We start from the raw sequence: 23,917 nt of genomic DNA on the forward strand, positions 1-23,917 counted from the left end.
ACGTTGGCAGGACTTTTTATCACTTGTTCGAAAGGCCGCCATTGGCGAAGAAGTGTGAGAAAAACGTGGCTTTCCTTTGGTGTTTGCGGTCCCATTGGGTAATTATGCTGTGGGCGGAGTCTTTTGAGTGTTGAGGCGGTTGCTAGTCACAGTGGGGTGCGCTTTGACAGGCAGGGTTGGAACCGTTGTGGGCGGGGCGTCGCTATGGATCCGTGCGATGGGCGGAACCTTACACTTAGCTGGTGGTTGCTGAGTTGCGCTCCGTTCCCTGCTTCCGGGTCTGAGAGTTTGATAAGAAACAACGGTGCTGGTTCGACACGGGGTCTCGTGGATGGAAACTCTGCAGCTGGATAAAGAAGGTACAAAGCTTGTAATAAAGGGGCGGCAATGCCCGCTAAGAACCCCCGCCTCCCTCAGTTTCTAGAGAACCCCGCCCCCGCAGACCCTCTACAGACTTGTCCGTCAGGCGATACTTCGTGGCTGACTGCAACCCTTACCCCGAAGCTCTTCTTGTTTTCTGACGGGGACCCGCAACCTCTGAATATACATCTACCTTGCGACTTTTTTTTCTGTTGATCAGCACTGGCCAGTTAATGTTTTCTAGTCCTTGAAGGGCTAGGCTTTTGTGATTAAGTAACTGTGTGTAAAACTGTGTATTTTTTTAAGCTGGTGGTTCTGCATGTTTGTTTTAATCATTTGTTATGAAAAGTTCAACCAGCTTAAAGTAGTCTTGATCTAAAATGCTAACCTCGTCGGTTAAATACTTCAATAGTTCTCTTTATTACTAGTTGTACATCCAAGAGCATTGACAGGGCCCTAGTGCTTAATTTGAGCCAGTAGTTTCCGGTGCTTGCACTGGCACTTAATTCTCAACACTGAAACTAATGACAGTCCACCACATGGTGGCACTGACTGTCTTGTTGAGATGAGCACATCAGCATTGTTCAGTGATTAAATACACATAAAAGAAAACTTGCCACTCAGGCTGTTTCTTGGAGCTTTGACTGGCCATGAATAGTCTGAACTGTTACACTTGTAGGAGGAGGATGAGTAGAAGTTGTGTTGGTACTGTAATTAGCAGTGCTGGCAGGGGCAATGGGCTGTGCAAACTGTAGTGGCATTCTCAAAAAACTCTAAGGGTCGTCGACCTGAGGGTCTGGCCCTTGTTTGCTCACGTTTTTAAAAGTGATTTTTTTTCTGTGTCCCTCTTTAAAATAACATTTTTTTTCTGTGCCTTGAAAAGGATAATTAAGTAATTGAGTAGTTGCCATTCGTGAGGCTTCCAAAGTTTAGTATCAATGAGTGAGTTGCACTACTTAGACTAAAACCAAAAGCTGTGCTTTTCATGGACCCCATGCAGGACTGCCCTAGCTTATTAAGCTTTTTGGGCTAATATCCTTCATCTTTAAAAGCAGACGGACTTCTTGTTGCTCCCTCCTACAAGGTAAAATTCAGTTAACAATTGTAGAGGGTCCTGAAATGCCTCCTCGTTGTCCTTAAGTTTGTCCTCAGAAGGTTCATTCACTTATCAAATGCTAAGGCAGTTGCACTCACCCACAGGCCTATTTACAACTGATGTCACTTAGCAGAACTCTTTACACCCACAATAACCAGAGATTACTATATTTCCAATTAATGTAACTTCGCCAAACCTTGCCAACCCCTTAAGGCTCTGCTGAGTGTAGGCATCTGCCACGGTTTGTCCCAAACACTTGTGGATATGGACTGTTTTGTTATGAGCACTTTGCACACCTGCCACATCTCAGTGAGGAGAATACTTTCCTCATTGGGGCTCAGAGAATGGCTTTGGTGGGAAAAGTTAAATATGGGATTGTTTGTGTATTGTTGAAATAAAAAGTTGACAACCATAGCTCTGCCTCTTACATACCACCCATCCGTTCCCTGCCTTCTACATATACATTTGTCATCCCAGCCAAATCATAACCCTAGTTATTCCGGTAGCCCTTGCTCTATATTGATTCAGAGGACAGACCTACACAGCAGTCGAAGTTTATTATAATTGTTTCAGAACTGTGATCCTGAGTGCAATGGGGTGGGTCCAGTAAGTCCGCTGTATTGTTTTACTGTGGAATATTTACTATGTAATGTCTTAGTGTGAAATGCTTGCTATCTAATTGGATTCCAAGTGCCTATTTCACAGGATACCATGTTTTTTTTTATCTTAGAATTGTATTTGCCAGCTGCAGCCGTGGTGCCTGGCCTTAAGGTGTCACAGGGTTGTTGTCCAGTAAACTACTTCTGCAAATTGGAAGATCTCATTATTTTATTTTAAATTTGCATTAGACACGGTATAAGATAGGCTGCCACAAAATGCTCAAAAAGATTTATGTTCAAGATAAAAAAAAAAAGTGCTTTCAAAATATAGATTGTAGTAATAGGTGTTGCTCAGATGTGAATTTGCCTTTAAAAAACAAAAGCCAAGAGGTGTTTGGCAAAACAGGAACAGTTTGTTTAATTAAACATCTTTGCCGGGAGAACAGTTACAGACTGTGGTCTGAAGACTGTCTCAAAGTACCTGGGATCTGTGCAGTGTTTTATAAATTTTTTTTGGGTACACTAAAACAATTACAACATTCCTTTTGAGGTGCAGAACGGACAGTTGTCATGAAGTCATAAATAAGGTACTGATAACAAATACAGGTGGGCCTCGAACTTGCGTGGACACAATGTCAATGAGGGTCAGCGAGTACATGTCGAGATGTCTGACCTGAGGGGCGCGTGGTTGCTGGCTTTTGCTGTGTTCTGATTGGCTAAGTGTTCCCAACTTTGTGTGGCATCTGACTTTATGGTGTGTTGGGGAATGTGTGCACCTCTTTGGCCATATGTGTTTTATTTGGGCCAATTTCTTCAGACCATTGTGGTGTCGCTGTGTGTATCTGATTTACAATTCCTGTTCACAGGATTGTCTGCAAGCTACACGCCACCCCACCCCATCTGTGACCTATCAATCTGTAACCTCAGTCCCAGGTCTCAGAGCCTGCTTGACCACTTACTTTTGCACTTGGGTCGATTCAGAGTTCATGACGTGTGAATTTAATAGTGGTGATGCAACTTCGTTCTTACATGTGAATGTATATTTGTGTGCACTGGCTTTAATTATTCCAATATTAACATAGGCTATCAGATTCCACGTAGTGCAAGCATTTTTTTGTGTTCATTAAAAGCATGAACTGGTATTACTCCTACATTACCTCTTAAAAATAATAAATCTTTGTCGTTATGAAGTTTCAAGTGAGTCCATCAATTAAAGCCAACATTGGTTCCTAAGCAGTCTTTATATTTGTGGTTAAGCAGAATTTACATTTCTTTCATGTAGCAGGCACCTTTTAGTTCTCTGTCCTTCTCTTGGCTCCACAGCACCACTTCCTTTCAGCCCAGGCATCTTAACCATTCCCGGATGGTTATCTTTTAACAACAAATACAGGAACTGTTCTTGTTAAATTACCAAAGTATGACCTTGTCATTCCCCCCGAGATCTCACCCACTTCGACCTCTTGACCTACACCCAATCAAATTTTTACTTGTGAGCTGCTTCTCTTACCTGTTCTTCAAGATGGCCTGCCCTCCCATATCAAGGCGGGAATGGCTGTACCAGGCATCTGGCGTTACCCCGGGAGGCTGTTATGTTGGGGGGACTGTTTAGTAGCAGTGCAGCAGTTTTAAGACCGCTGCAGAGTGCTTTGTATATCCAACAGTTTTTGGGAAACAATACAAGTGCCAAGATAACTGTGGTCATTAATGTACCTGCTTGAGAGAGGAAGAACTTTATCTAAGGGCAGTTCTGACTCCTCTAAGGCAGCAAGAGGGTTAATATGCCTGCTGCACAGAACATGTACTATGCAGATCACAGAATAGTATTTTATGCGCTGTCCTCAATGTGCTACTGCTTTTGTCACAGCGATCCTTTTGTTAATGTGCAATTCATAAATTACAATCCTAATCTATCCCAGTGAGCTATGGAATGCCATCAAAGAGCTGCATGCAAAAGTCATGGTACAGGTTAGAAAGTTATTTTCATGCCCAGTCTTTGATTATCCAAATTTTGCTAAAAATGGTTTGAATGGGTAGATATGAGTTGTTATCATTAAAATCAACCCTAACCACTGTGTTATGTTCTGAATCCCGAGTTTATGCTTTTCCAGACCAAGCACTCTTAAAAAAATGCCTACCAGTACGGATGGCAAGTGAATCCTATGCCTTGTAGCCTCCTCTGTCTTATGTAACATTTTCCATTCCCTGATTTACACACATATCATTCATTGTCTCTGTATTTGTGTGTGATGTATGGTGCTCCAACACCCTATGCTGGTAAGAGAGGCGCTATAAAACAAATGAAATACATGCAATGGAGAGATGAGAGGCACAGTTAGAGGGTGAGGGCAAGGGATCATTGGAGAGCCCAAATAAAGACTGCTGTATCCTGGTATACTGTAAGTCATCCTTTACTATGTTTTAAAAACGAATACAATTGAATATATAATGAAAAACGTGCAGTAGAATGCACTGTTTTTGCTTTTTGTTTTTCTCTCAATTTCCTTGGGGGTGCGGAATCTCCCAAGCCTTGTTGTATTGGTGAGGGTCGCTTGCTTTGTACCTTATTGGGGCTGGTGTGATAAAATTTGCCAGGGCTGCTTTGGGTTCCCCTGTCCAATTCCCAGTCATGACACATCCTACCTCCACTGGCTTCAAGGGACTCTCCCACTCATTGTTATATTTGTATCTCATGCCTATCTTCTGAAACAACCCTTCCAGTCTCCAATATCCTATCAGTAGACAGTCTTGCTTCATACTAATCCTCGTTTTAACAGGTCCACAATTACCTTTTCATTACCCCAGTAATATTCTTGTATCCACATGGCAATGTATTTCCACTTTTCAGTGATCCCATTCAGTCTGTTCCTTCCAGTGTACCCCAAGGCAGCCTTGCCTTTCACCCACTAGCCTTCCCGAGAGGCAAACCCATACATGCAAATATTTTAAAAGTGGGATATTCTTAATAAATGTATTGGGGGTTCTATTTTCTCCATTGACGTATATTGAAGCAGAGGCAATTTTAGGCAAGTACAGCTAAAATAGTAATGTTTGACTCCTGAAATTGGGAGTTTCCCTTCTGAATCGAGCCTGTTGGCATATATGCAAATTCATATGTACCAACCTTCTTAGGCAGCACTGCCTCACATTTAGACCTATGAGATCACTGTCTAGATGATCATAATAGATTGTTTCAGCGCCACACCATACTGACACAATCCCACGCTCTTCACCAGCCCTCCTTCGAGAGAGTCTCCAATTTTTCTTTTACCATTCAACGGATGTTGTCTCTCTAGAAATTACAACACCCCCATTAGGTTCATAAAGTGAGTACTGTAGAGTAACAGATATACAGAGGCCTGCCGCGTGTGTTCACCTGGTGTGCTGTGCTAGTGTTCTCCTTTTAGTGACATCAGCAACTTCATGTTATGAGGAGCTCCTCTACTCCTTGTTACTGCCTGATCAGTAGAGCTTCTTCATGAATTTGAATTAATACCTAATTATATGGATTATACAACAGATACCAAGGTTTCAGTTTTTGTTTTCTTGCTGGCATCTCTCTGAAGCAAGATTGACCTTTCTAGTGCTTTAAAATGTATTTTACTCAGAGCTTCAGACTCTGGAAAGTTAAATGCCCCATTCACCTAAATTTCTAAAGCCAGTAAAAACTACTATTATCACATATAGTACAGCCCTTCCTTTGCATGAAATCTCTTGACCTCCCACTGACACATCTCTTAATATCTGCGGAGCCACAGTTTTTTTTTGTTGTTGTTAAGAGATGCACAGTAGAAAACATGGATAAAAATAAATATAAATTAATTCATTCATTTTAGACAAGAAGAAACAGTGCTACAATATTCAAAACCATCGCAAAATAAAGTGCTGAGATAGTACAGGCATTTCATCATTCCATATTATTATTATCATAAAATCAGTTATGTTCTACCTAGCCATTGTGTTAATGGAGCCCAAATTATTTTACCTATCTTCCTGCGGGCATGACCCTTAAGCACATACAAACCCATCTCGAAATAATACATTGAGCAGAGAAGAGCTAACCACTGATTAAAGGTAGGTGATACCGGTTTCAACCAATCTGAAGCAATACAGCAATGTGCTACTGACATGGCCAAAAACAGAAACCTCTGAGACTGACCGACACACACCTCTCTATCAATCCCCAATAATACAAGTTGAGAAGTTATCACAATTTCCTGGCGCATAATCCTTGACAAATACTTAGCAACATCAGTAAAAAAAAACACTTGAAGCATATCACACCTAAAAAACATGTGAATTAAATGTGCTACCATGCTATTACAACGGGGGCATACCATCCCCTTTGACTTTCCCCATTTAGATAACCTAGCAGGGGTGTAGTATAAATGAAATATTGTTTTATAATGTTGGGTTTATGGCCCAGCATAAAGCAAAATCCGTTGGGCCATATCCAAGGAGGTCATAAAGGAAGCTTGCGAAGCACCTATACTTTGACCCCCCCCAATCTCTCTATATGTTTCCCCAAATCATCAGCCATGAGGTCCAATAAAAGTGGATAAAGCGACCAAACCTGCCAGTCAGCTGACTTATCTAGGACCTCCAGATCGCATTTCTATCCCCAAGTAAGCCATTCCTAGATGAGGACAACAGAAAATCCCTAATTTGCAAAAATTAAAAAAAATCTTTGCTATCAAAGAGAAAATTAATCTTTCAGCTCATTAAATGATTTTATATGTCTATCTTTGTAAAAGTTCCCAATTCGCCGAACACCCCCTGTGCCCGCTTGGAGCAGCATTTATCATTAAAAATTTCAGGGAGAATTAGCGTGCTCTGTATAGTCGTTGAGCCGGCCAATTAGAATTCTGCCTTTAATATAAGACCAAACCTTATTTTTTTAAATAACTTGGCTCAACTATTCTCATAAAGACAGCATTGGCACTGCTACCCCATATCATGCTGTAAATGGTTGGACAAGATTCACCACCCCTTTACTGCCAACATTCTGTATAAGTAATGGCTGAATGTATTGCAGGGCTGCCACCCAATAATACAGGGGAAAGTTGGGAGCTGCCCACCCCCCTTTTTTTCCTGGAAGTACCAAATACTTTAATGCACAACACGTTCTGGAAAAGGACCATATAAAACTATTTGATAAGCTTTCCATACGTTTGAACTAGTCATTGCTAATTTCCAGTGGGATGGTTCTAGAAAAGTACGAAACCTTAGACAGGAAGAGCATTTTAATAAGATTACACTGCCCCACAATTGTAAGATGCAAATTAATCATGTGCTGTAATTCCTTTCTAGTTTTAGCTAATACTGGGGCGAGGTTACTATCAACAATCTAACTGAGATTAGTTGTTATTCTAACCCCAAGATAGATCACTTGCTTGGCCTTCCTCCTGTCTTTGAAGGATACCCATTTATTAACCATTATTTGACACTTAGCCTTATTTAGTGAATACCCAAAGACCTCACCAAACTCCACCCTTGACTTCTCTATTTCTTTTATCGACGTCCCCGGATCGGATGAAGTAATAGCAATGTCATCGGCATAAGTCGGTATTTTAAACGTACCCTCGACCATTTCCATGGGGGTCAATCAATTTATTGTCAAGCAGCCTTCTTATAAGTGGATCTATATAAAGTGCAAATAGCAGAGGTGAACAGGGATACCCCTGTCTTGTGCCCCTTGTAATATAAATAGGCTCAGAGCCCACCCCAGCCATCTGTATTTGTGCAGTGGGGTTCTGATATAATCCCTGGACAGCCCTAATAAAACCAGGGTCTATATTACATTTAAAAAGTACTGTCCATAAATATACCTAGTTCACCCGTTCAAAGGCCTTTTCTGCATCCAGTAAAAGTAATGACATAGGAGTTGCGGGGGCCTGAGATGCATATATCATGGCAATAACCTGACTCACATGATCGGGAGTCCCTCGCCCAGGGATAAATCCATGCTGCCATGGGGAAACCAGATTACTAATCACTCGATTCAGTCTAGTAGCCAAAACTTTAGCATAAAGCTTAGCGTCTCCATTTATTAAAGAAATAGGATGGTAAGAGCCTGGTAACAGCGGGTCTTTATCTTTAAAAAAAAAATCCTATAATGTTAGCAACCAGCCAGGAGGACGGAGCCTGTGATCCATCCTGTACCATCTTAAACAATATCAAAAGTTAATCTTTCAGTTCACTAAAAATGATCTTAAAAAATTCCACGGGCATCACATCTGGACCAGAGGCCTTCCCACTGGGTAAGGACCTTAAGGCTGCAAAGATTTCCTCTGGCGTAATGGGGGTAACTAATTGGCACCTCTCATATAATCTTGGTCCTGGGGTTTCGCCCAGATATTGATTAATCCTCTGTACTAAGTCATGAGGATCTTGGGTTTCCTGCTGATATAATGCAGAGTAATAATCTTTAAAAACCCTTAGTATTGCCAGGTTCCCCTGTAGTGTCTGTCCATCTTTATCCTTAATTGAGCTAATAAAATCTCAAGTCACCTTTTGTCTAGTTTTATAAGCCAAAAGCTTGCCCACCTTCTCACTAAACTCATACCATTCCTGCCTATGCATCTGAGCCTTAATGACATCCCGTTCTAAATAAATCTGAGAAATTCTGACCTTCACCACTGCTATTTGATTTAAAATATCTTGCATAGAAAGATTATTCCTAGCCAGCTCTGTGATCTGTGACTCCAGTAGAGCCAGCTCAGTCTGGGCTGTGCCGATAACTATGGAGCACCGCTTTTCCTTGTTTAAGCCATAGCTTAAAGTTTCCCCACGGACACCTGCCAGGAGGGGCAGACACCCAATTAACTTAAAAAAACTCTGGTATCCACTTTTTCATGCATGCAACGTATGCCGGATCCAACAATAGTCCCCGATCAAATGACCAGCTCTTAGAATGTTGTTCCTTACTTAAAACAGAAAGTTGTATCACCAACGGGCTATGGTCAAACATAAATCTTGGATATTTTTCAGCAAAAAGCCCCTCGCACAATGAAGCTGACAAGAAAAAGTAGTCTAAATGGACAAGTTTCCTATGTGGGTAAGAGAAAAAGGTATAGCCAGGATCAGGAGCTGCCAGGCATCCACAAGTTAATGACTCTGCACCGAAACTTGTAAAGCATGAAAGACTTTGTTTTCTCCCCATATACTGTTCCTGATTCAGCAGGGGGACGCTGCTATCAATATGTATATTCAAGTCCCCGCAGATAATAATCGGCAAAGCCCATGCCGCGAGCTCTATGTTAAGGAAGATGATAACTTCTGGTTCATCAATATTAGATCCATAGATTGAACACATTACACGCCAGAATCACCCATCGACCCAATTTGTCCACAGATTTCTTAACAGCTTCTAACAATTTATGTTGTGCCATTACTGCAACGCCTTTTGTTGTAGTTCCTTGCGTAGTATGAGCCAATAATTGATACCCAGGTAATTCCAACAGATATTATTTAGAACCAATTATATGCTTTTCCTGCATGCAAATTATATCCGCTCTTAATGTTTTTAAGCCATGTGCTACAAAACGCCTTTTAGGATCATTTAGCCCACTAATATTTATCGTAGCCATATGCACAATATTGCAGTATCCCATTTGAACCTCTGTCAACAACCACCTGAATCATAGCCGATGATGAATGTGCAATATTCCAAACAATGCTCTACTGTGCATCTCCCCCCCCAACCCTTCTCAACCCACCCCAGTCCCAAACCCAACAAAGCCACACTCTCCCTGACCCCCACCATCCCAAACCCTTCCCCCGGCCCTACCAAATGAGACAACCAGACTGAAGGTCTGTAAGATGGAGAAGGCCTCCTCCCCTCAGAGACCCCAAAAAATCCCTTCTATCCTAGGTTCCTTAATTCATACTATCACATAAGATTACAACTAATTTTAAGCAACCGGAAAAAAGTGATCAAATAAGTGAATAAATAGTTGATAGTTGGGCCAGTGGCCACCCTCAAAAATACATAAGTCTTATAATCAGATAATCAAATAGACATTAAGGGTTTTTCGGTTAAACTCAATCAAGTCCGGGATTGCAAGTACTCTTTGGCCTTAATTTCAGAGGAGAACACCTGTATTGTGCCTTTATGAATCGTCTTAAGGCAAGCAGGGTTCAGTAAACAAGCCTCTGCCCCCTTCTCCTGAAAGGGATTTATCATTTGTCTCAAATGCCTGCGTCTTTCCACCGTGGCATGGCAATAGTCCGGACGGGTAAAAAAAGTAAAACCCTCACAGTTAATTTTTAAATCAGGATGGGCTTTCTCAAAGACTGCTTGTTGCAGCAAATAATTGCCAAAATAAACAATAATGGCCCTAAATTGTGGCTGATTCACCGCGGCCCCTTCTACCACCCGTTGTTTCTTCAGGTACATTGGATACCGATAGGCTCTTTGTATCTTTCTCCCAGTCCCAGCCAGCTCAGGAAATGCAGCATTAAATATTTTAACTATAAAAGCCTTTGGATCTTGGCCTTCCGCTCCTTCTTTTATCCCTAAAATACGCAAATTATTGTTTTGTTGCCGATTTTCAAAATCCTCCATTTTCCACTGAATATCTGTAAGTTGCGATTCATGCATACCTGACTGCTGTACCACCGTCCCCAGTTCAGTTTCTAACACGCAAGCACGAGTTTCAATCATAGCAATACGCTCCCCAATCTCTGAACAGGTCTTTGCAATCTTACTTACTGCAATTTACAGCTGCTTGCTAGCAACCCTGACTTTCTTATTATCGCTCTGTGTCTGTTTATGCTGTGCCGTCATAGTTTGATAGATAAGATGCAGAGATGGAGGCGCACCATCACCAACGGAGTCAGTGACGAAGTACCCTGATCCTTTAAACACATTATCTGAATTATGCTGAAATTGTGGAGTACCTGTGTAATCTCAAGACATCGCTCTTGCCCTACTTGCAGATTGTTTTTGTTTTTGTTTTTCTTTTTTGTCTTCTCTCTAACTTTGTCCGGGTTCATTTAAAAAAAATCCTACCCTACATTTTATCACAGTCCGCCCCATCATATAAGTTGTAGAGGCGATAGGGCTGCTGTGAGACTTAATTGACGAGCTAGCACTGGAGTTATCCGAATCCCTGGATTGATCGGATAGCGAGAAAAAGTTCTCTACAACCTCGCTTTGTCCAAGGCAAACATCCTTCCCAACTCTGCTATTGGAAGCGGCCTCATGAGTATTACCAAGGCCCTGAGAACCTTTGCTTGCCAGAGAGTGCGCTGGTACCGCCCTGCCATTGCATCGGAAATTCTCAAATCCTTGTGCTTGCATTGTAGTCTCTACTAAGCTGGGACCCTGCGTAGTGCAGCTCTCTCCCTCCCCAGTCACAGTCAATAAGCCCTCAGAAGTAGAGCTGGGAGCAGAGACGCATAATCTAGTCAGAGTAAGGTCTACTGAGGTTGCAGTCATATCCAGGCATCCGTTCCCATCAGCACGGACCTGAGAAAGGGTGTTGCTGCTTGCAGAAGACACCAAGCTGCCACTGAAGTTGCTGCGTTCCACTAGCCCCTGCGACTGCATCAAACTTGTAGCCATAGTTATCCTCCTGGCTATGTGGAGAGGGTGGATTATGGGTTGAGAGTTTTTAAACATCTCAGGAATGATTGTCCCTCCCCCAAGATATCCAACACTCTTAGTCCCAGAGCCACCGTCCATAGTTGGTGCCGATTGTTTGTTATCCAGGACCCCCTGGGTTTTAAGGGCCATTTTCTTCCCAGCGTTCCCAACGTTAGAGGTAGCTGTTAGATGTTAGAGGTTAGAGTCTCCGCTGGCCAACTCCAGGCTTCAATCGGTTGCCACGCAATTTTTTTAGGGGCTATAACCTTTGCCTGCTCCTGTCGCCCGGTTTGGAGCTTTCCATATCCCTGAGATCCCAGAAGCCAGCTCAGCTGCAGCAAGTCTGCTCGTTGACTGTCCATGCAGTTGCCATCCAAAGAAACCCATGTAGGGCGCAAACCGGCCCTGCAAAACGGACGGCTATACACTACCAAAATGCCTAGGGATGCTGCTGCTTTCACTTCCAGCACATCCGCATTTCACAGTGGGGGTGGGCTCACAGACATTACCGGGTCGTGAGGGGAGGAGAACGCCAACAACCGCTAGTCGAGTGCGGCCGCCATCTTGTCTCTCTTCCTTGCAACAAAGTATTTCTGAAGAAATTGGTAAACACTAATCTTCCTTTTCTGAGTGTATTTGCAGTTTCCATTTGCTTTAATGTTCTTCTAAAGAATGTACCAAGGCAGTCACATATCTCCACACAAAACTGCAGTGTTAATGCTGACAATTATCAGCATGTTTTGCAACTTTTGAAACTTTCTGCTCTGCACTAATGTCACCTCCTATATCCTTTGTTTTTTGAATGTCAGTAACATCTTGTCTGTGCATGTCTTCCACACCTTATTTTAAAGATCACATCCTCTCCTTTAAAAATCATACCCTGCACCCTAACAATCGGGGGTGTAGAATTTCTATAGCCCGACACCCAGGACATATTGTTCAGGGTCAAGGGACAATAAGTTTTCATGTTTATTTTGTCCTTGGGACAAGTAGACCCAAGCCCAGGTAGCACATATCATTTGGCTGCCAGTTTACAGTACCACCTTATGGATCAGGGAAGGGCATTGTCTGCAGTTAAGGTAATATTTGTGTCCATATGCTAATGCTGTTCAAACTTGTATGTACGGTTCATTAATGCAAAGCCTTTATTAATAGGGTGTGCACTGTAAGAAAATGTTGTATGCTGAGTCTGCACTTCTGACAGTGGTTCCAGCATAAAAATACGTAGATATGTTTGCAAAGTTTAACAACCAGAGGCAAATATATAATTCTCCCAGAATTATCTCTGGGTAGATGCAAATATTTGCATAAGCTTGAAAGCAAGAGAGATTCTTTGCCTTAAAAATAAAATGCTCATTAACATTGCAACTAGAAAAAACAAGTTTTGCTAAACTACTGTGAAATCTTAGGTACCATTCATTTGAAGTCTCATTTAGTAAAATGTGTTGATATGTGCTAGTATCTTCCAAAAAAATATTCTTAATGAAAAAATCAGTGTAACCAATGTCAACAAGATTTTGGGGAAACATGAAAATAAACAAGCACTGGCAAAGTCAATAGGTCTGGCATTGGTGGTCAGCTTTCGGTTTTGTTAATGTGTCTTGTTTTGGCAGGGTTTTTGTAAAACGCTATTGTTGTGGGAGTTGCCGGGCCCTCACCATCATAACAAACATTGGCAAAAAGCAAAAAAATGTTGGTCCCACTCTCATTGCCACAGTAGTTCCTGGCACTGAACAAAACTATTTTATGTGCCAATATGCTCCTTGGCAAAGAGGAGAATGCTGTCACTTACAGTGAAGCCAGCTGATAAATAGAGCGAGATTTTTAATAAAAACAAAACGTTTTGGAAAACAATTAGGTGTCCAGTTCTTAAAGAAGATCACAAAAGTGCACCCATGGTCTATGTCAGTGGTTCCCAAACTTTTTCGACCTGCGGCTCCCTTCACCTATATTGGCCATTGCCCGCGGCTCCCCATTATGTCACTTTTAATCGGGTAGGCAATGTAAGCCCAGCATCGGGAGTACTTCAATTTTTCTCCCTCCAAATAATTGGGATGAAGGCGATGAAGGTATTGGTAACAAAATAAAAATATAAGTTGTTTACTTTAAGAATTTTTTTCAATTCAATTAAGTCAGAAACAATACAATATTAAGGGCCAAAAATGTTTCCATGAATTAGCAACAGTACTTGATCATTCATCAGTGCTTAATTTGTGCTTGTTTCCAGTGCGGGGCACCAGCACTTATTTTTGAGGGCCGGCACTTATTTTTCTGCCTCAAGCATTTACTGCGAGCAAAAGACACATAAGACACATATGGGAAAGACTGAGGAAAAGAGAAAAACAAAATAATGTCACAATGGGAGAAAACAGAAAGCTGCAAGAGTGAGCTGAAGGGGCAGGAAGTGGCTTTAAAATCATTGAAGAGGCTTGAGATGGCTTCAGGATTACACTGCCTCAGTATTCCATTTTCCCACATTTAATTGCAGAAGCCACATGTTTAAGAGGAGGGCTTTGGGCACCAGCACATTTTTATTTACAAATTAAGCACTGTCATTCACACTCGCACTCTGCAGTTTCTAAATTATTTCAAAGCCTTCAGCTTTTGAAAACTGTGCTTTCCAAGTTCCACTCGGTCTGTACCTCCCATAGCCGTTTTTCTGGCCTCCCAACGAAAATTGCCTTTCCTTGGCAGCAAGACTCAGTAAGTAATCTGATTTGGGCATGCAAGTAAGGGAGGACTGTCGGCCTATAATTTATTTTGGACAATTTAAATACCATTTTTTAAACACAAATGGGGAAAAAAAGAAAGGTGTGCTTTATAATGAGAAAAGGGCGTCATGACCAACCAGATTGGCCGACACTGAATTAACTCATTTCTGTTTTTTGTAGTTCAACAAAATAAATGCAGAGGCATGAAAACCGATCATGTGCTCCAGTAGTTATACTTAAAATCAGTAAAAATAGACCCGTTACATAAAAGTTCATACTACTGTCTCTTTTTTGGGCGCAAACCATTCAGTAATAAAAATGTAAATATGTAAATGTGATTGTATTTAGCTACATGCTACAAAAATTAAGAATTTACTTTAACATCAATGGTGCATCATAAATCTCCCCTGCAAGGCCGTGGAGTGCACGCAGCTTGACCCTGACTTCTCCTAGCAAATTAACTCGGTTTATTCCAAATAAACAATTTTCCTGTTTTTCGGACGGGGGCTCCCAGGGGAATGGTTTTGTAAAGCAGAAACTGGATCATTGTAAATAATTCTGTAGTTTTATAAGACTCTGTAAACACTGTTATCAAAGCCGCCTAGATGAAGTGCAGGATAAGAGGAGCCCCATTTAATTACCACACCGGTGCTGGTTAGGAGAATTTTCTGAGCATTCCTGAAATCTTCGGTCCTGTCGTGCCCTATCTCTCACTCTAGATTCTCCTAATTATTATAATAATACTTACCTGATTTTCCTAAATTCGACAAGGAACTTCAGGGAAACACGTCGGATGTGCGCACTGTTGGATGTGCGCACTTCAATGAGCATGGCCTGATCACACTGCTGTCTTCGCAATTGCTGTACTCCTTGCAACGCCTTAGAAGCGAAGGCTCTGATTGTGTAATTCCCCCACATGAAATGCCAAATTAGTTACTCGCCGCAAAAGACTGTTTACCTCGTCCTAAGAGATGATTTATAAACTGCACATAAATCTTTTAAATTGTTCCTGTCATGTTTCCAAAATGCACGTGGCGCCCCTGGCAACTTCTAATGGCGCACCGGGGTGCCGGGGCGCACAGTTTGGGAACCACTGGTCTATGTCTTTGAATTAGTGGCTTTCATGAATTCACAAGAATTTACAGACATAGGCTAGGATATCGTACTCCTAGAAAATATTTGTGAACTACATTTTATCACGACCAATTATGCATGTGTAGATTTGCCCATGTGGAAATCTGTTGAGTGTTTACACATTCACTTTCCGTCCAATCACTTCTTCCCAACCCTTGAAGTTTTACTTCTGCTCACACTGGGAGAAGATTAGAGAAGAGATGGTGAAAACCCCTAAAACATGCAAGTTAGTAGGTTTGTACAGACTTGAAAGGACATTCCAACCCTGGAACTATTGTTTACCCCTATCTCTAGCCCAGTATGTAAATCTGCTAAAAGGTGCAAAATATGGTAATTGCTGGTATTCAAACCCTACAGTAGTATGAATCCTGGCATAATCGGAGAGGCTATTATCCGAGTTCTTATATAATGAGATTGCTGCCAAAATTTGTCGCCACACTACATGGCACCAATGGGACAAGTAGATAAATATATATTCTTTTTACAGGACAAGTACATTTTTGAAGCAAAAGTAGATATTTTAGAAAAATTCCACACCCCTGTAACAATACCGAACATCCTGTCGCTCATCTATTAATACCGCCAAACAGTGCATGGAATTCCCATATCGCCCTCTCCTACTAAAGATCACACCTAATTCCTACTCATTTAATCTGCCACTTAAAACTGGAGTAAAGGCAAGAAAAGGACAAGACATCCCATTTACCAACAATAACTAAAAATAATCACTAACCCTGCAACCTGGAGCAGTATGCTACCCAGCGTAAAACCACACAGATGCCTTGTCAAGGGTAGCAAAGTGCTATATAAAGCTATTACAATACAATATATAACCCTCACTAAAACTAATACCATAACACTCGGCAGTCAGTCAATTGTAGTTCATACAGGCTGCTTAATAACTCTCTTGTACTGCTTGACATGTTTACAGTCACATAAGACAAAACTGCAGAAGGTCATTTCCATCACCCAGTACTATACCAGTCCACAATAATAAACCACTCATCACCAATTGAACAGGCACAGAATAGCTGAAGAGATTTGCCATGTACTGCTCGCCAAAGGAGGACTCGTAATTGAGTCCAACACTGCAGCTCCTGACCAGCAATGTACTGTGCCACTTCTTGTCTCTCACAATGACAGTCCGATTTGGGATGTTATTAACAAAGTCCATCCCAGCAGATCTGTCTGCCATTTATTTCTCCCTTTCACTTATGCCTACTCAGGACCCTAAATGTTAAACAAAATATCTCAGAATGGACAACGCAGTACATTAACCAGTTAAGTGGACTATGAACAGAGGAAATACCTGAAACGTACCTGCAGAGTTGTCAGCGTACGAAAAACCTTAAACCCACATATCAATCGCTCTTCTTGATCCATCACACTGCTAAGCATTGCAGCCCATAACATAACTACCCTTTCCTTAATTTGCCTTGCTTGTGTACCAATTGCAATAAATATATTACCCCCTTTAGGGGCATAGTGGGATATCTGGCTTCGTGATCTTTTTCACAAGGCATAGTTTAATCATCTGCTTGGTTCATTTGTGCATTTTCAAACTGCTCAACCTAGAAAAGCATTTTATTTTTCTAAATCAGTAGCTCTTTAGTGTTGCAGGAGTGTTTCTGTAGATTTACCTCTTTCCAGTTATTGATGTTCTTTGCCCTCCAGGTCAGTTTCCTCCATAAGTTCTTTCATATTTCCTTTTAGTCTTCTAGTTAATATTGTATGTTATGGTTCAGAATCCTGTATTAAGATGTACAGTAATGAAGTAGACTGTCTCCGCCCTGACATTATGAAGTCAAGCATAATGAGACCTGCTTCCAAACTGAAGAAGGTGTTAAATAGTAGACAAGTTGTATCTTTCTGTTGCTTGTTTTAGCCCAATAATGGTTACAAACAGGGCATTTTTTTATTGAGTCCCCTACTATGTGAAAATTTATGCAAGAGATGTTTGTGTAATTTCTTGTCCTGTTTTTTGTTGGCACTCTTTTCTGTTTAGGATGTGCTGCTTTTTATTCCAGCGCTTTAAAAAAGAAATTGTTTCTGTCTTGTATTTCTTTACGTTTGTTCTTCCTCTGACCATGTTGCCAGAGTCATGAGGCACATTTTAGGGTCATACCTCTCAACTTAAAAAATAATTCAGTATAGAAAGAACTTACATGAAAGTAGGATGGACGAGTAATTAAATTGTTCAAATGGATAGAAGTGACATGCTGTTGTGGTTTCATGCCCACCTTCAGTAGTAGTCACAAATCAGTTAATCAGAAACCATTTAATGTATTTTCCCTCCTCTTGTGAAATGGAGCTGTCTTTTATAGAAGGTGTTGACCCTAAAGGATCTTCATGCACATTTGGGCTTGGCATGATCTTGTAGTAATGCCATTTGAGGATGGTATCAAAGAATGGGAATTATCCTACGTACATTATTCTTATGTTTTCTTTTGCTAGTCTATCTGCTAGAATGGATTTTTAAACTGACCAGAGAAATACCGGATCATAATCTTATTGCTCTGAAACAGACACCATAGTTTGGACTGACTTTGTGTGAAACTTGCTTCAGATATGTCTGAAACGCGGCAGCATAACAAATTACTGCACTTACAGTGCAAGTCTACCCACTATTATGGAAGCATGGTGAAAGCATGCCCTGATATGAATGTTGATCTCTTTATAAAAACCCTAAACTATCACTGTTCGTGATCTGAATTGAATGCAATATACATTTTTTCTGATGCCTCTTGTAGTAACAGACGATAAGATGGCAGATTTCCAAGGTAATTCATTGTCATTACAAGTCCCTGGCACAGCGGGAGGAACAGGCAGGAGCTTCTTTACTAAATTACTCACTACAACCATAATCCTTTAACTTTGTGGTTCTAAACATCTTCCCACTCTTTCCCCATCATTGTTAGACAAGGGTAGCCCATTATTAGAGGAAGATAAACCGCTTCCCTTACGTCCGGGAACATTGGTGTCCACATCATCTTTACTTACCCTACATCCATCCTTGACACTCCAGTTACTCTGTAACACCCCACCAAATGACCAATCCAGTTTTATTTTTATCAGAAGTAAAAGATTTTTCATCATTAAATTAATTTGTTATCACTGCATCTTCTTTCCCTCTCCATATGGAAAACCTAACAGCCGTTCACATTCTTTCTAATTAACACTGATGTCTATTATTTTTTTCTGAACTAAGTCATCCTCTCCACATCATCTTTCATGAACTGTATTCTACCTCTCATGAGTTTTGATGGATTGTATCCAGTAGACACGTAAGGTGTAACTGTGAACACCGATAAAGCTTGCCATACTTCTTTCCTCCAAGATAATTTTGCAACACACACCAGTTGTATTGTGTGTGTTTTTTCTTTTTTTTTTTTAATCACCCAGTTGAATCGCTCGACAGCACCATTACCCATATGATGATCCATCAAAGTGGTCTTGTGTACAGCACAGTTCCTTTTTAAATATTTGTTTTTAAGTTTCTGAAGTGAATTGTGGTCATGGTAAAATGACTTTCGGTAAACCTTCTTTCAGATAGGTGTTTTCTAGGGAACTCAATATCAGCTCTTGAAACAATATAAATTTCTGGCCAGTTGGCAAAGTGATCCACAATTACAAAATATATGTGGCTCATCACATTCATAAATGGATTCCATATTGTCTACTCCAGTTCTTTCCCATGGCATCTCAGGACTTGAACTGGGACAACGTGGAGGTTTATAAGTGACCAACAGTTTTTCTAAATTGTTGCAAAACATACACTCTCTCCTCTTCCTTTCAATCACAACATCCAACTTAGGCTGCCAATAGAGTTTTTTTGGACTCTACTCTTGGTTTTACACCCACGTTCCTCTCAAGATATTTCTTACTAGGCCGTCCTTCTTGCATGCATACCAGTCAGTACCTTCTGCAGAGTCCTATCCCTCTGTGAGGCTTTCTTGAATTAATCCTCCTGAATCCCATGGATTATTTATATTGTCTTCTTGTTTTACAATACTATTGGGCAGCTTTAAATCCCTTTTGTTCTCCTGTCTCCAGTCTTGGACTTGTGACTCTGCACTGACCAGTCTCCTTTTTAAGTTATTTTTGTGCTTGTTGGCATGTATCACCAGAAAAAAGCAACCTTACGGAAAAGGTTAGTAATATTATGATTGATAATACAGCAGAAAGAAATAATTTGAAAGGAGGAACCATTAAAAGAATGGCAAAAAATAGAGGGATGACTAGTTCAAGAGGCAACATAAGTTAAAGGAGGATGACTTGACTGTGTTCTAAAGGCACAGTTGACCTGTGCTGCCCGGGTTGTGGCTTGGGGCAAGACTTCCAACAGTTCTTCAGGAGGATTAGTAAGCCCTGGTCATTTTATTTCTCTAACATCTGTTGTTCTGAGGAGATACTTTGGTAATACCCCTCCCTATTGATAACTGATTTCTCCCAGTAAATTTTCTGATTTAGTTTGCCTTTATTGTCAACAGTGAGCCTTTATAGCATTTTGTTTTATTTTGGCACAAGTTATTTAGAACTTTGATCCTGTATTTGAGCTAGTGGCACATGATTAGCAGGGGGCTTAGAAGAGGATCCCTCCCTCCCCCAGGCAGCAGTTGCAAAACTTTTACAAGAAAACAATAACTATGTTTATGACCGTCTTCTTGTAAAAAAAAAAATGGGCTGGGCCCACAGGCTATGACAAAGACGGAGTGGACAGCACTCCACCTCAGAGCGAATGTATGTTTGGCAAGCTGGCCAAACACATGTGCACTGGGCTCTCTCCAACCCAGCATTGCTTTGCAGGTTGGAGACAGCAGGCAGAGACTCTAACTCTGCCTCGGAGCACCCTGGCTGGGCGCTCCGTCCAATCCTAACACCAGCAGCATGAAAGTAGCGTTAGGATTGAACGCAGGACAGGCTGGGAACTTTGTCTGCAGTGGAGGACCCAGGATCGGAGCGGTGTGGAGGAGCACGAAAGGTGTGGGTTTTTTATTTTATCATTATTATTATTATTTTTTATATATATATATATATATATATATTGTCTTCCTCTGCCACGTGCTGCTCCTCCCATTTCCCTCCCTCGAGCCGCCAATGATGATTAGATACTCTGAAATAAAGGTGTAGCAAAAAACACTAATTCACACTGAGCACCCTTCCACCTAACTGTATCTCCTAGAGATGTGGGTAGTGCTACAAGCACTGATGGCAGTGGATGATGCCAGCGGTGGAAGTCATTGGCTTTGAGCAGCACACTTCTGAGGAAACAGTGTGGCCCTGGCATAGTTTTTTTTCTTTTCTTTCTTTAATACAAATTACTGACTGTGTATAACAGACCTGGCTGAGCTGCAAACCAGACGTTTAAAGATGTACAGCGCACACACAAGCACTCTCTCACACAGAAATAAAGATCCAATACATTATCAAAAGATCACCAACCATAAGTTAGTCAAGCACCAGACTAGGCTTTGAAAACAGTTGCTGCGCAAGACTCACAGATATTAAATGCCTGAAATAGATGGAGTACAGGCATACTATAAAGTCCAACCTAGCTGAATTCGTACATAGACCTGAAGCCATTAATAAAGTGCGAACCTGCCAACTATCTGTTATTAAAACATTATCAAAAACGATTGAAACTGAGGTGATGATCCACCAGGCCATGCTAAAGAATATTAGTCATGCACAATTCATATTCGAATAATCAAGAAGTAGATACATAAATCCAACATATTTGGAAAAGTGCAAACATACTATCAATCCAAAATATAACTAATTAGTCATGTATCATAAATCACAATTCACCCTAATTATCATCAACTGAGATAATCTAAAACTGTATCCAAGGTTCAATAACAATAAGACAGTTAAGAGCCAGCAGACAGTGAAATACATTTAGGGGCCCTCTTACGGGGGCCCCTGCAGTGCCCATGCCAGTGGCATGGGCACTGCAGGGGCCCCCAGGGGACCCGCGACCCCCCCTACCGCCATCCGGTTCCCGGCGGGCGGACCGCCGGGAACTGGATGGCGGTAGGGGGGGTCGGAATCCCCTCGGCGGCGCAGCAAGCTGCGCCGCCTTGGAGGATTCCAAGGGGCAGCGGAAAACCGGCGGGAGACCGCCGGTTTTCCTGCACTGACCGCGGCCAAAGCGCCGCGGTCAGAATGCCCTGCGGGGCACCGCCGGTCTGTCGGCGGTGCTCCCGCCGACCCTGGCCCCGGCGGTCTAAGACCGCCGGGGTTAGAATCACCCCCTTAATGTCTAAAATTATTAAAATGCTGGCATACTCAAAAATAACAACTAAACTTGATGCCATTTATCGAGTGAGAGCATGCCTATCTATTGCTGATATAGCATATAAAAAAATCTAAGGTATTATCACGCTGTCTTAGTCTAAATCCGAGCTTGCACTTAAAAAGCTTTTTGATAAAGTATAACCAAAAAGGTCAAGGAAGTGCCAAGAGGCATTGAATCTCCTAAAGCCCCCACCCGTTTTGCATAGGCCTCCTCAAAATCCATGGTTCTGATCATTTTGTTCAGCCAACATTGCAATATCAAAGAGCAGGCTATGGAAAATGCTGTTGACAAAAATATCTGACCCCATTTCCCAGTTGTCGAACACTGGCCCTGCTTGCTGAACCCGATTCTTAAAGTGATCGTCACACCGGGTTATAAATCTCTTGCCATGTGATGCATTTGCCCTGTAAGAGAAAACAGCCCAGCTCTTTAAATCCACAGGCATTCCAGTACCCGATCTGGGTAGGAGAAATTAGCAGACCAGTACATCAGGACTCTTAGAGTATAAGCAGGGTGCATTCTGATAAAATATAATTAGAGCAATATATAACTATCGGTCGAGCACTCAGATCCTGCAATTGCTTGTATCTGGTTTTCTTTGGGAATTTTGGAACCTTAATAAAAATTGGAAGCCGGGTTCCTGCATCATTGTATCTAGCAAAAACAGGTTGTTCTGATGGATACAACTACCTGTGGATTCCTCACCTCATGAATACTCCCATGGCGCCAGCATTCTACGGAAATCTTCTTACTAGTCTCTGCACGTCGACGAGGACGTCACTGTCTCGCACGCGACGCCGTCTGACGTCATACAGGCAATAAGAGGTCCTCGACGACGTGCGGACGTCAGTTCCCTTTTTTCCGTGCATTCGAAACGGTTATCTTCGAGGGAGCAACTGTTACTCTTGCGGTTACAGTGTATATCTTGCTGTGTACTCTTTCTCTGTGGAAATAATGTCGCAGAGAAAGTCTGGATTTAAGCCTTGTCGTGAGTGTGGAGGCAAGATGTCGGTGACGGATCCTCATTCCGATTGCCTTTGGTGTTTGAGCTCCGACCACGACGTCTCGACTTGTGATTCGTGTCAGCACATGAATCCGAAGGCCATTAAAGAACGCGAGGCGAAGCTGTTTATGGCCAAGTCAAAGGAGAAGCATCACAAGAAAAAGTCTTCTCCAAGACATCGGCGTCATCGAGACTCCCGGCGCCGTAGAGAATCTCGGCGTCATTCAAGGGAGGCTCGTTCCAGGTCTCCGGATCGGCGCCGGAGGACATGGGAGGTCAGCCCCACGGTGACGCCGCATCCTTCGACGCCGTTGCTCTCTCCGACGTCTCCAACTTCGCCTGGACAGGCGTCGGTGATTGAGGTATTGGAGCCTCAGGTGTTTTCTCCGGCGCAGACGCCGAGGCCGGCGTCGGGGTCGCCTCCGAGTCAGGCACCCCAGTATCCGGCTTTTCCCACCCCTGGAGCCGATAGTTCCGCATTCTTGAATGCGATGTATGCCATCTTCCAACAGATGGCTCCAGGGGGTGCTCCGGCTGGGCCTTTGGCCTTTTCTTTGGGTGATCCTGCGCCTCTTCGGCCGGCACCCTTTATGCCCTTTCTCCCGTTTGGGAACGTGGGCTCGGCGCCAGTGTCGGCGCCGGTGGCCGCTCCGATGGCTTCGGAGGGATTGGCCCCAGGGATTTCCATCCCGTCGACGTCGAGATTTCGGCCTGTGACTCCGGTGGGTCCATCCGTTTCATCTGCTCTTCAGTCGGCGCCGAAGTTACCTGTGGCGCCGGATGCGGCGTCGGTGGCTTCGGAAGATCGGCGCCGATCTCCGACTTCGGCGGAGGTGTTGTCGACTCCGCGGATTGAGCAACGACTGCATTCAAGGAGGCGTGCTCTCCGGGTACTAGAGGAGCAGGAGTACCAACGAGCCCTAGAGGAAGGAGAGCTAGAGGACTCGGGTGATGGGCTGCGTGGACTGGAGTCGGCCAGTGGGCTGGACACTTCCCCTGAGTGGGACCTTTCGTCCCCGGGGGAATATACCGAGGAAGCTGCTTCCTTTCATACAGTGGTACGGAAGGCAGCTAGTTTTTTGGACCTGCCTTTGCCGGTGGTGGAGGCGAAACAAAACCTTTTGACAGAG

At 42.5% G+C, this 23,917-nt stretch overlaps 1 protein-coding gene across 2 annotated transcripts in view; it reads left to right on the plus strand.

The window, feature by feature from the left end:
* Positions 1 to 47: 47 nt before the first annotated feature.
* The window catches only part of RFFL (ring finger and FYVE like domain containing E3 ubiquitin protein ligase), a 345,152-nt gene continuing 321,282 nt past the window's right edge, over positions 48 to 23,917 (plus strand). Inside the window, exon 1 of one of the 2 annotated variants that reach the window (XM_069226760.1) lies at positions 48 to 98. The gene's annotated coding sequence lies outside the window, so the exon portion shown is untranslated. Of the gene's footprint in view, positions 99 to 202; positions 360 to 23,917 lie in introns of those variants that run through there. The other variant, XM_069226759.1, reaches the window with a different exon arrangement.

The sequence above is a fragment of the Pleurodeles waltl genome, chromosome 3_2 (genome assembly GCF_031143425.1).
Source record: "Pleurodeles waltl isolate 20211129_DDA chromosome 3_2, aPleWal1.hap1.20221129, whole genome shotgun sequence".
Taxonomy (NCBI): Eukaryota; Metazoa; Chordata; class Amphibia; order Caudata; family Salamandridae; genus Pleurodeles; species Pleurodeles waltl.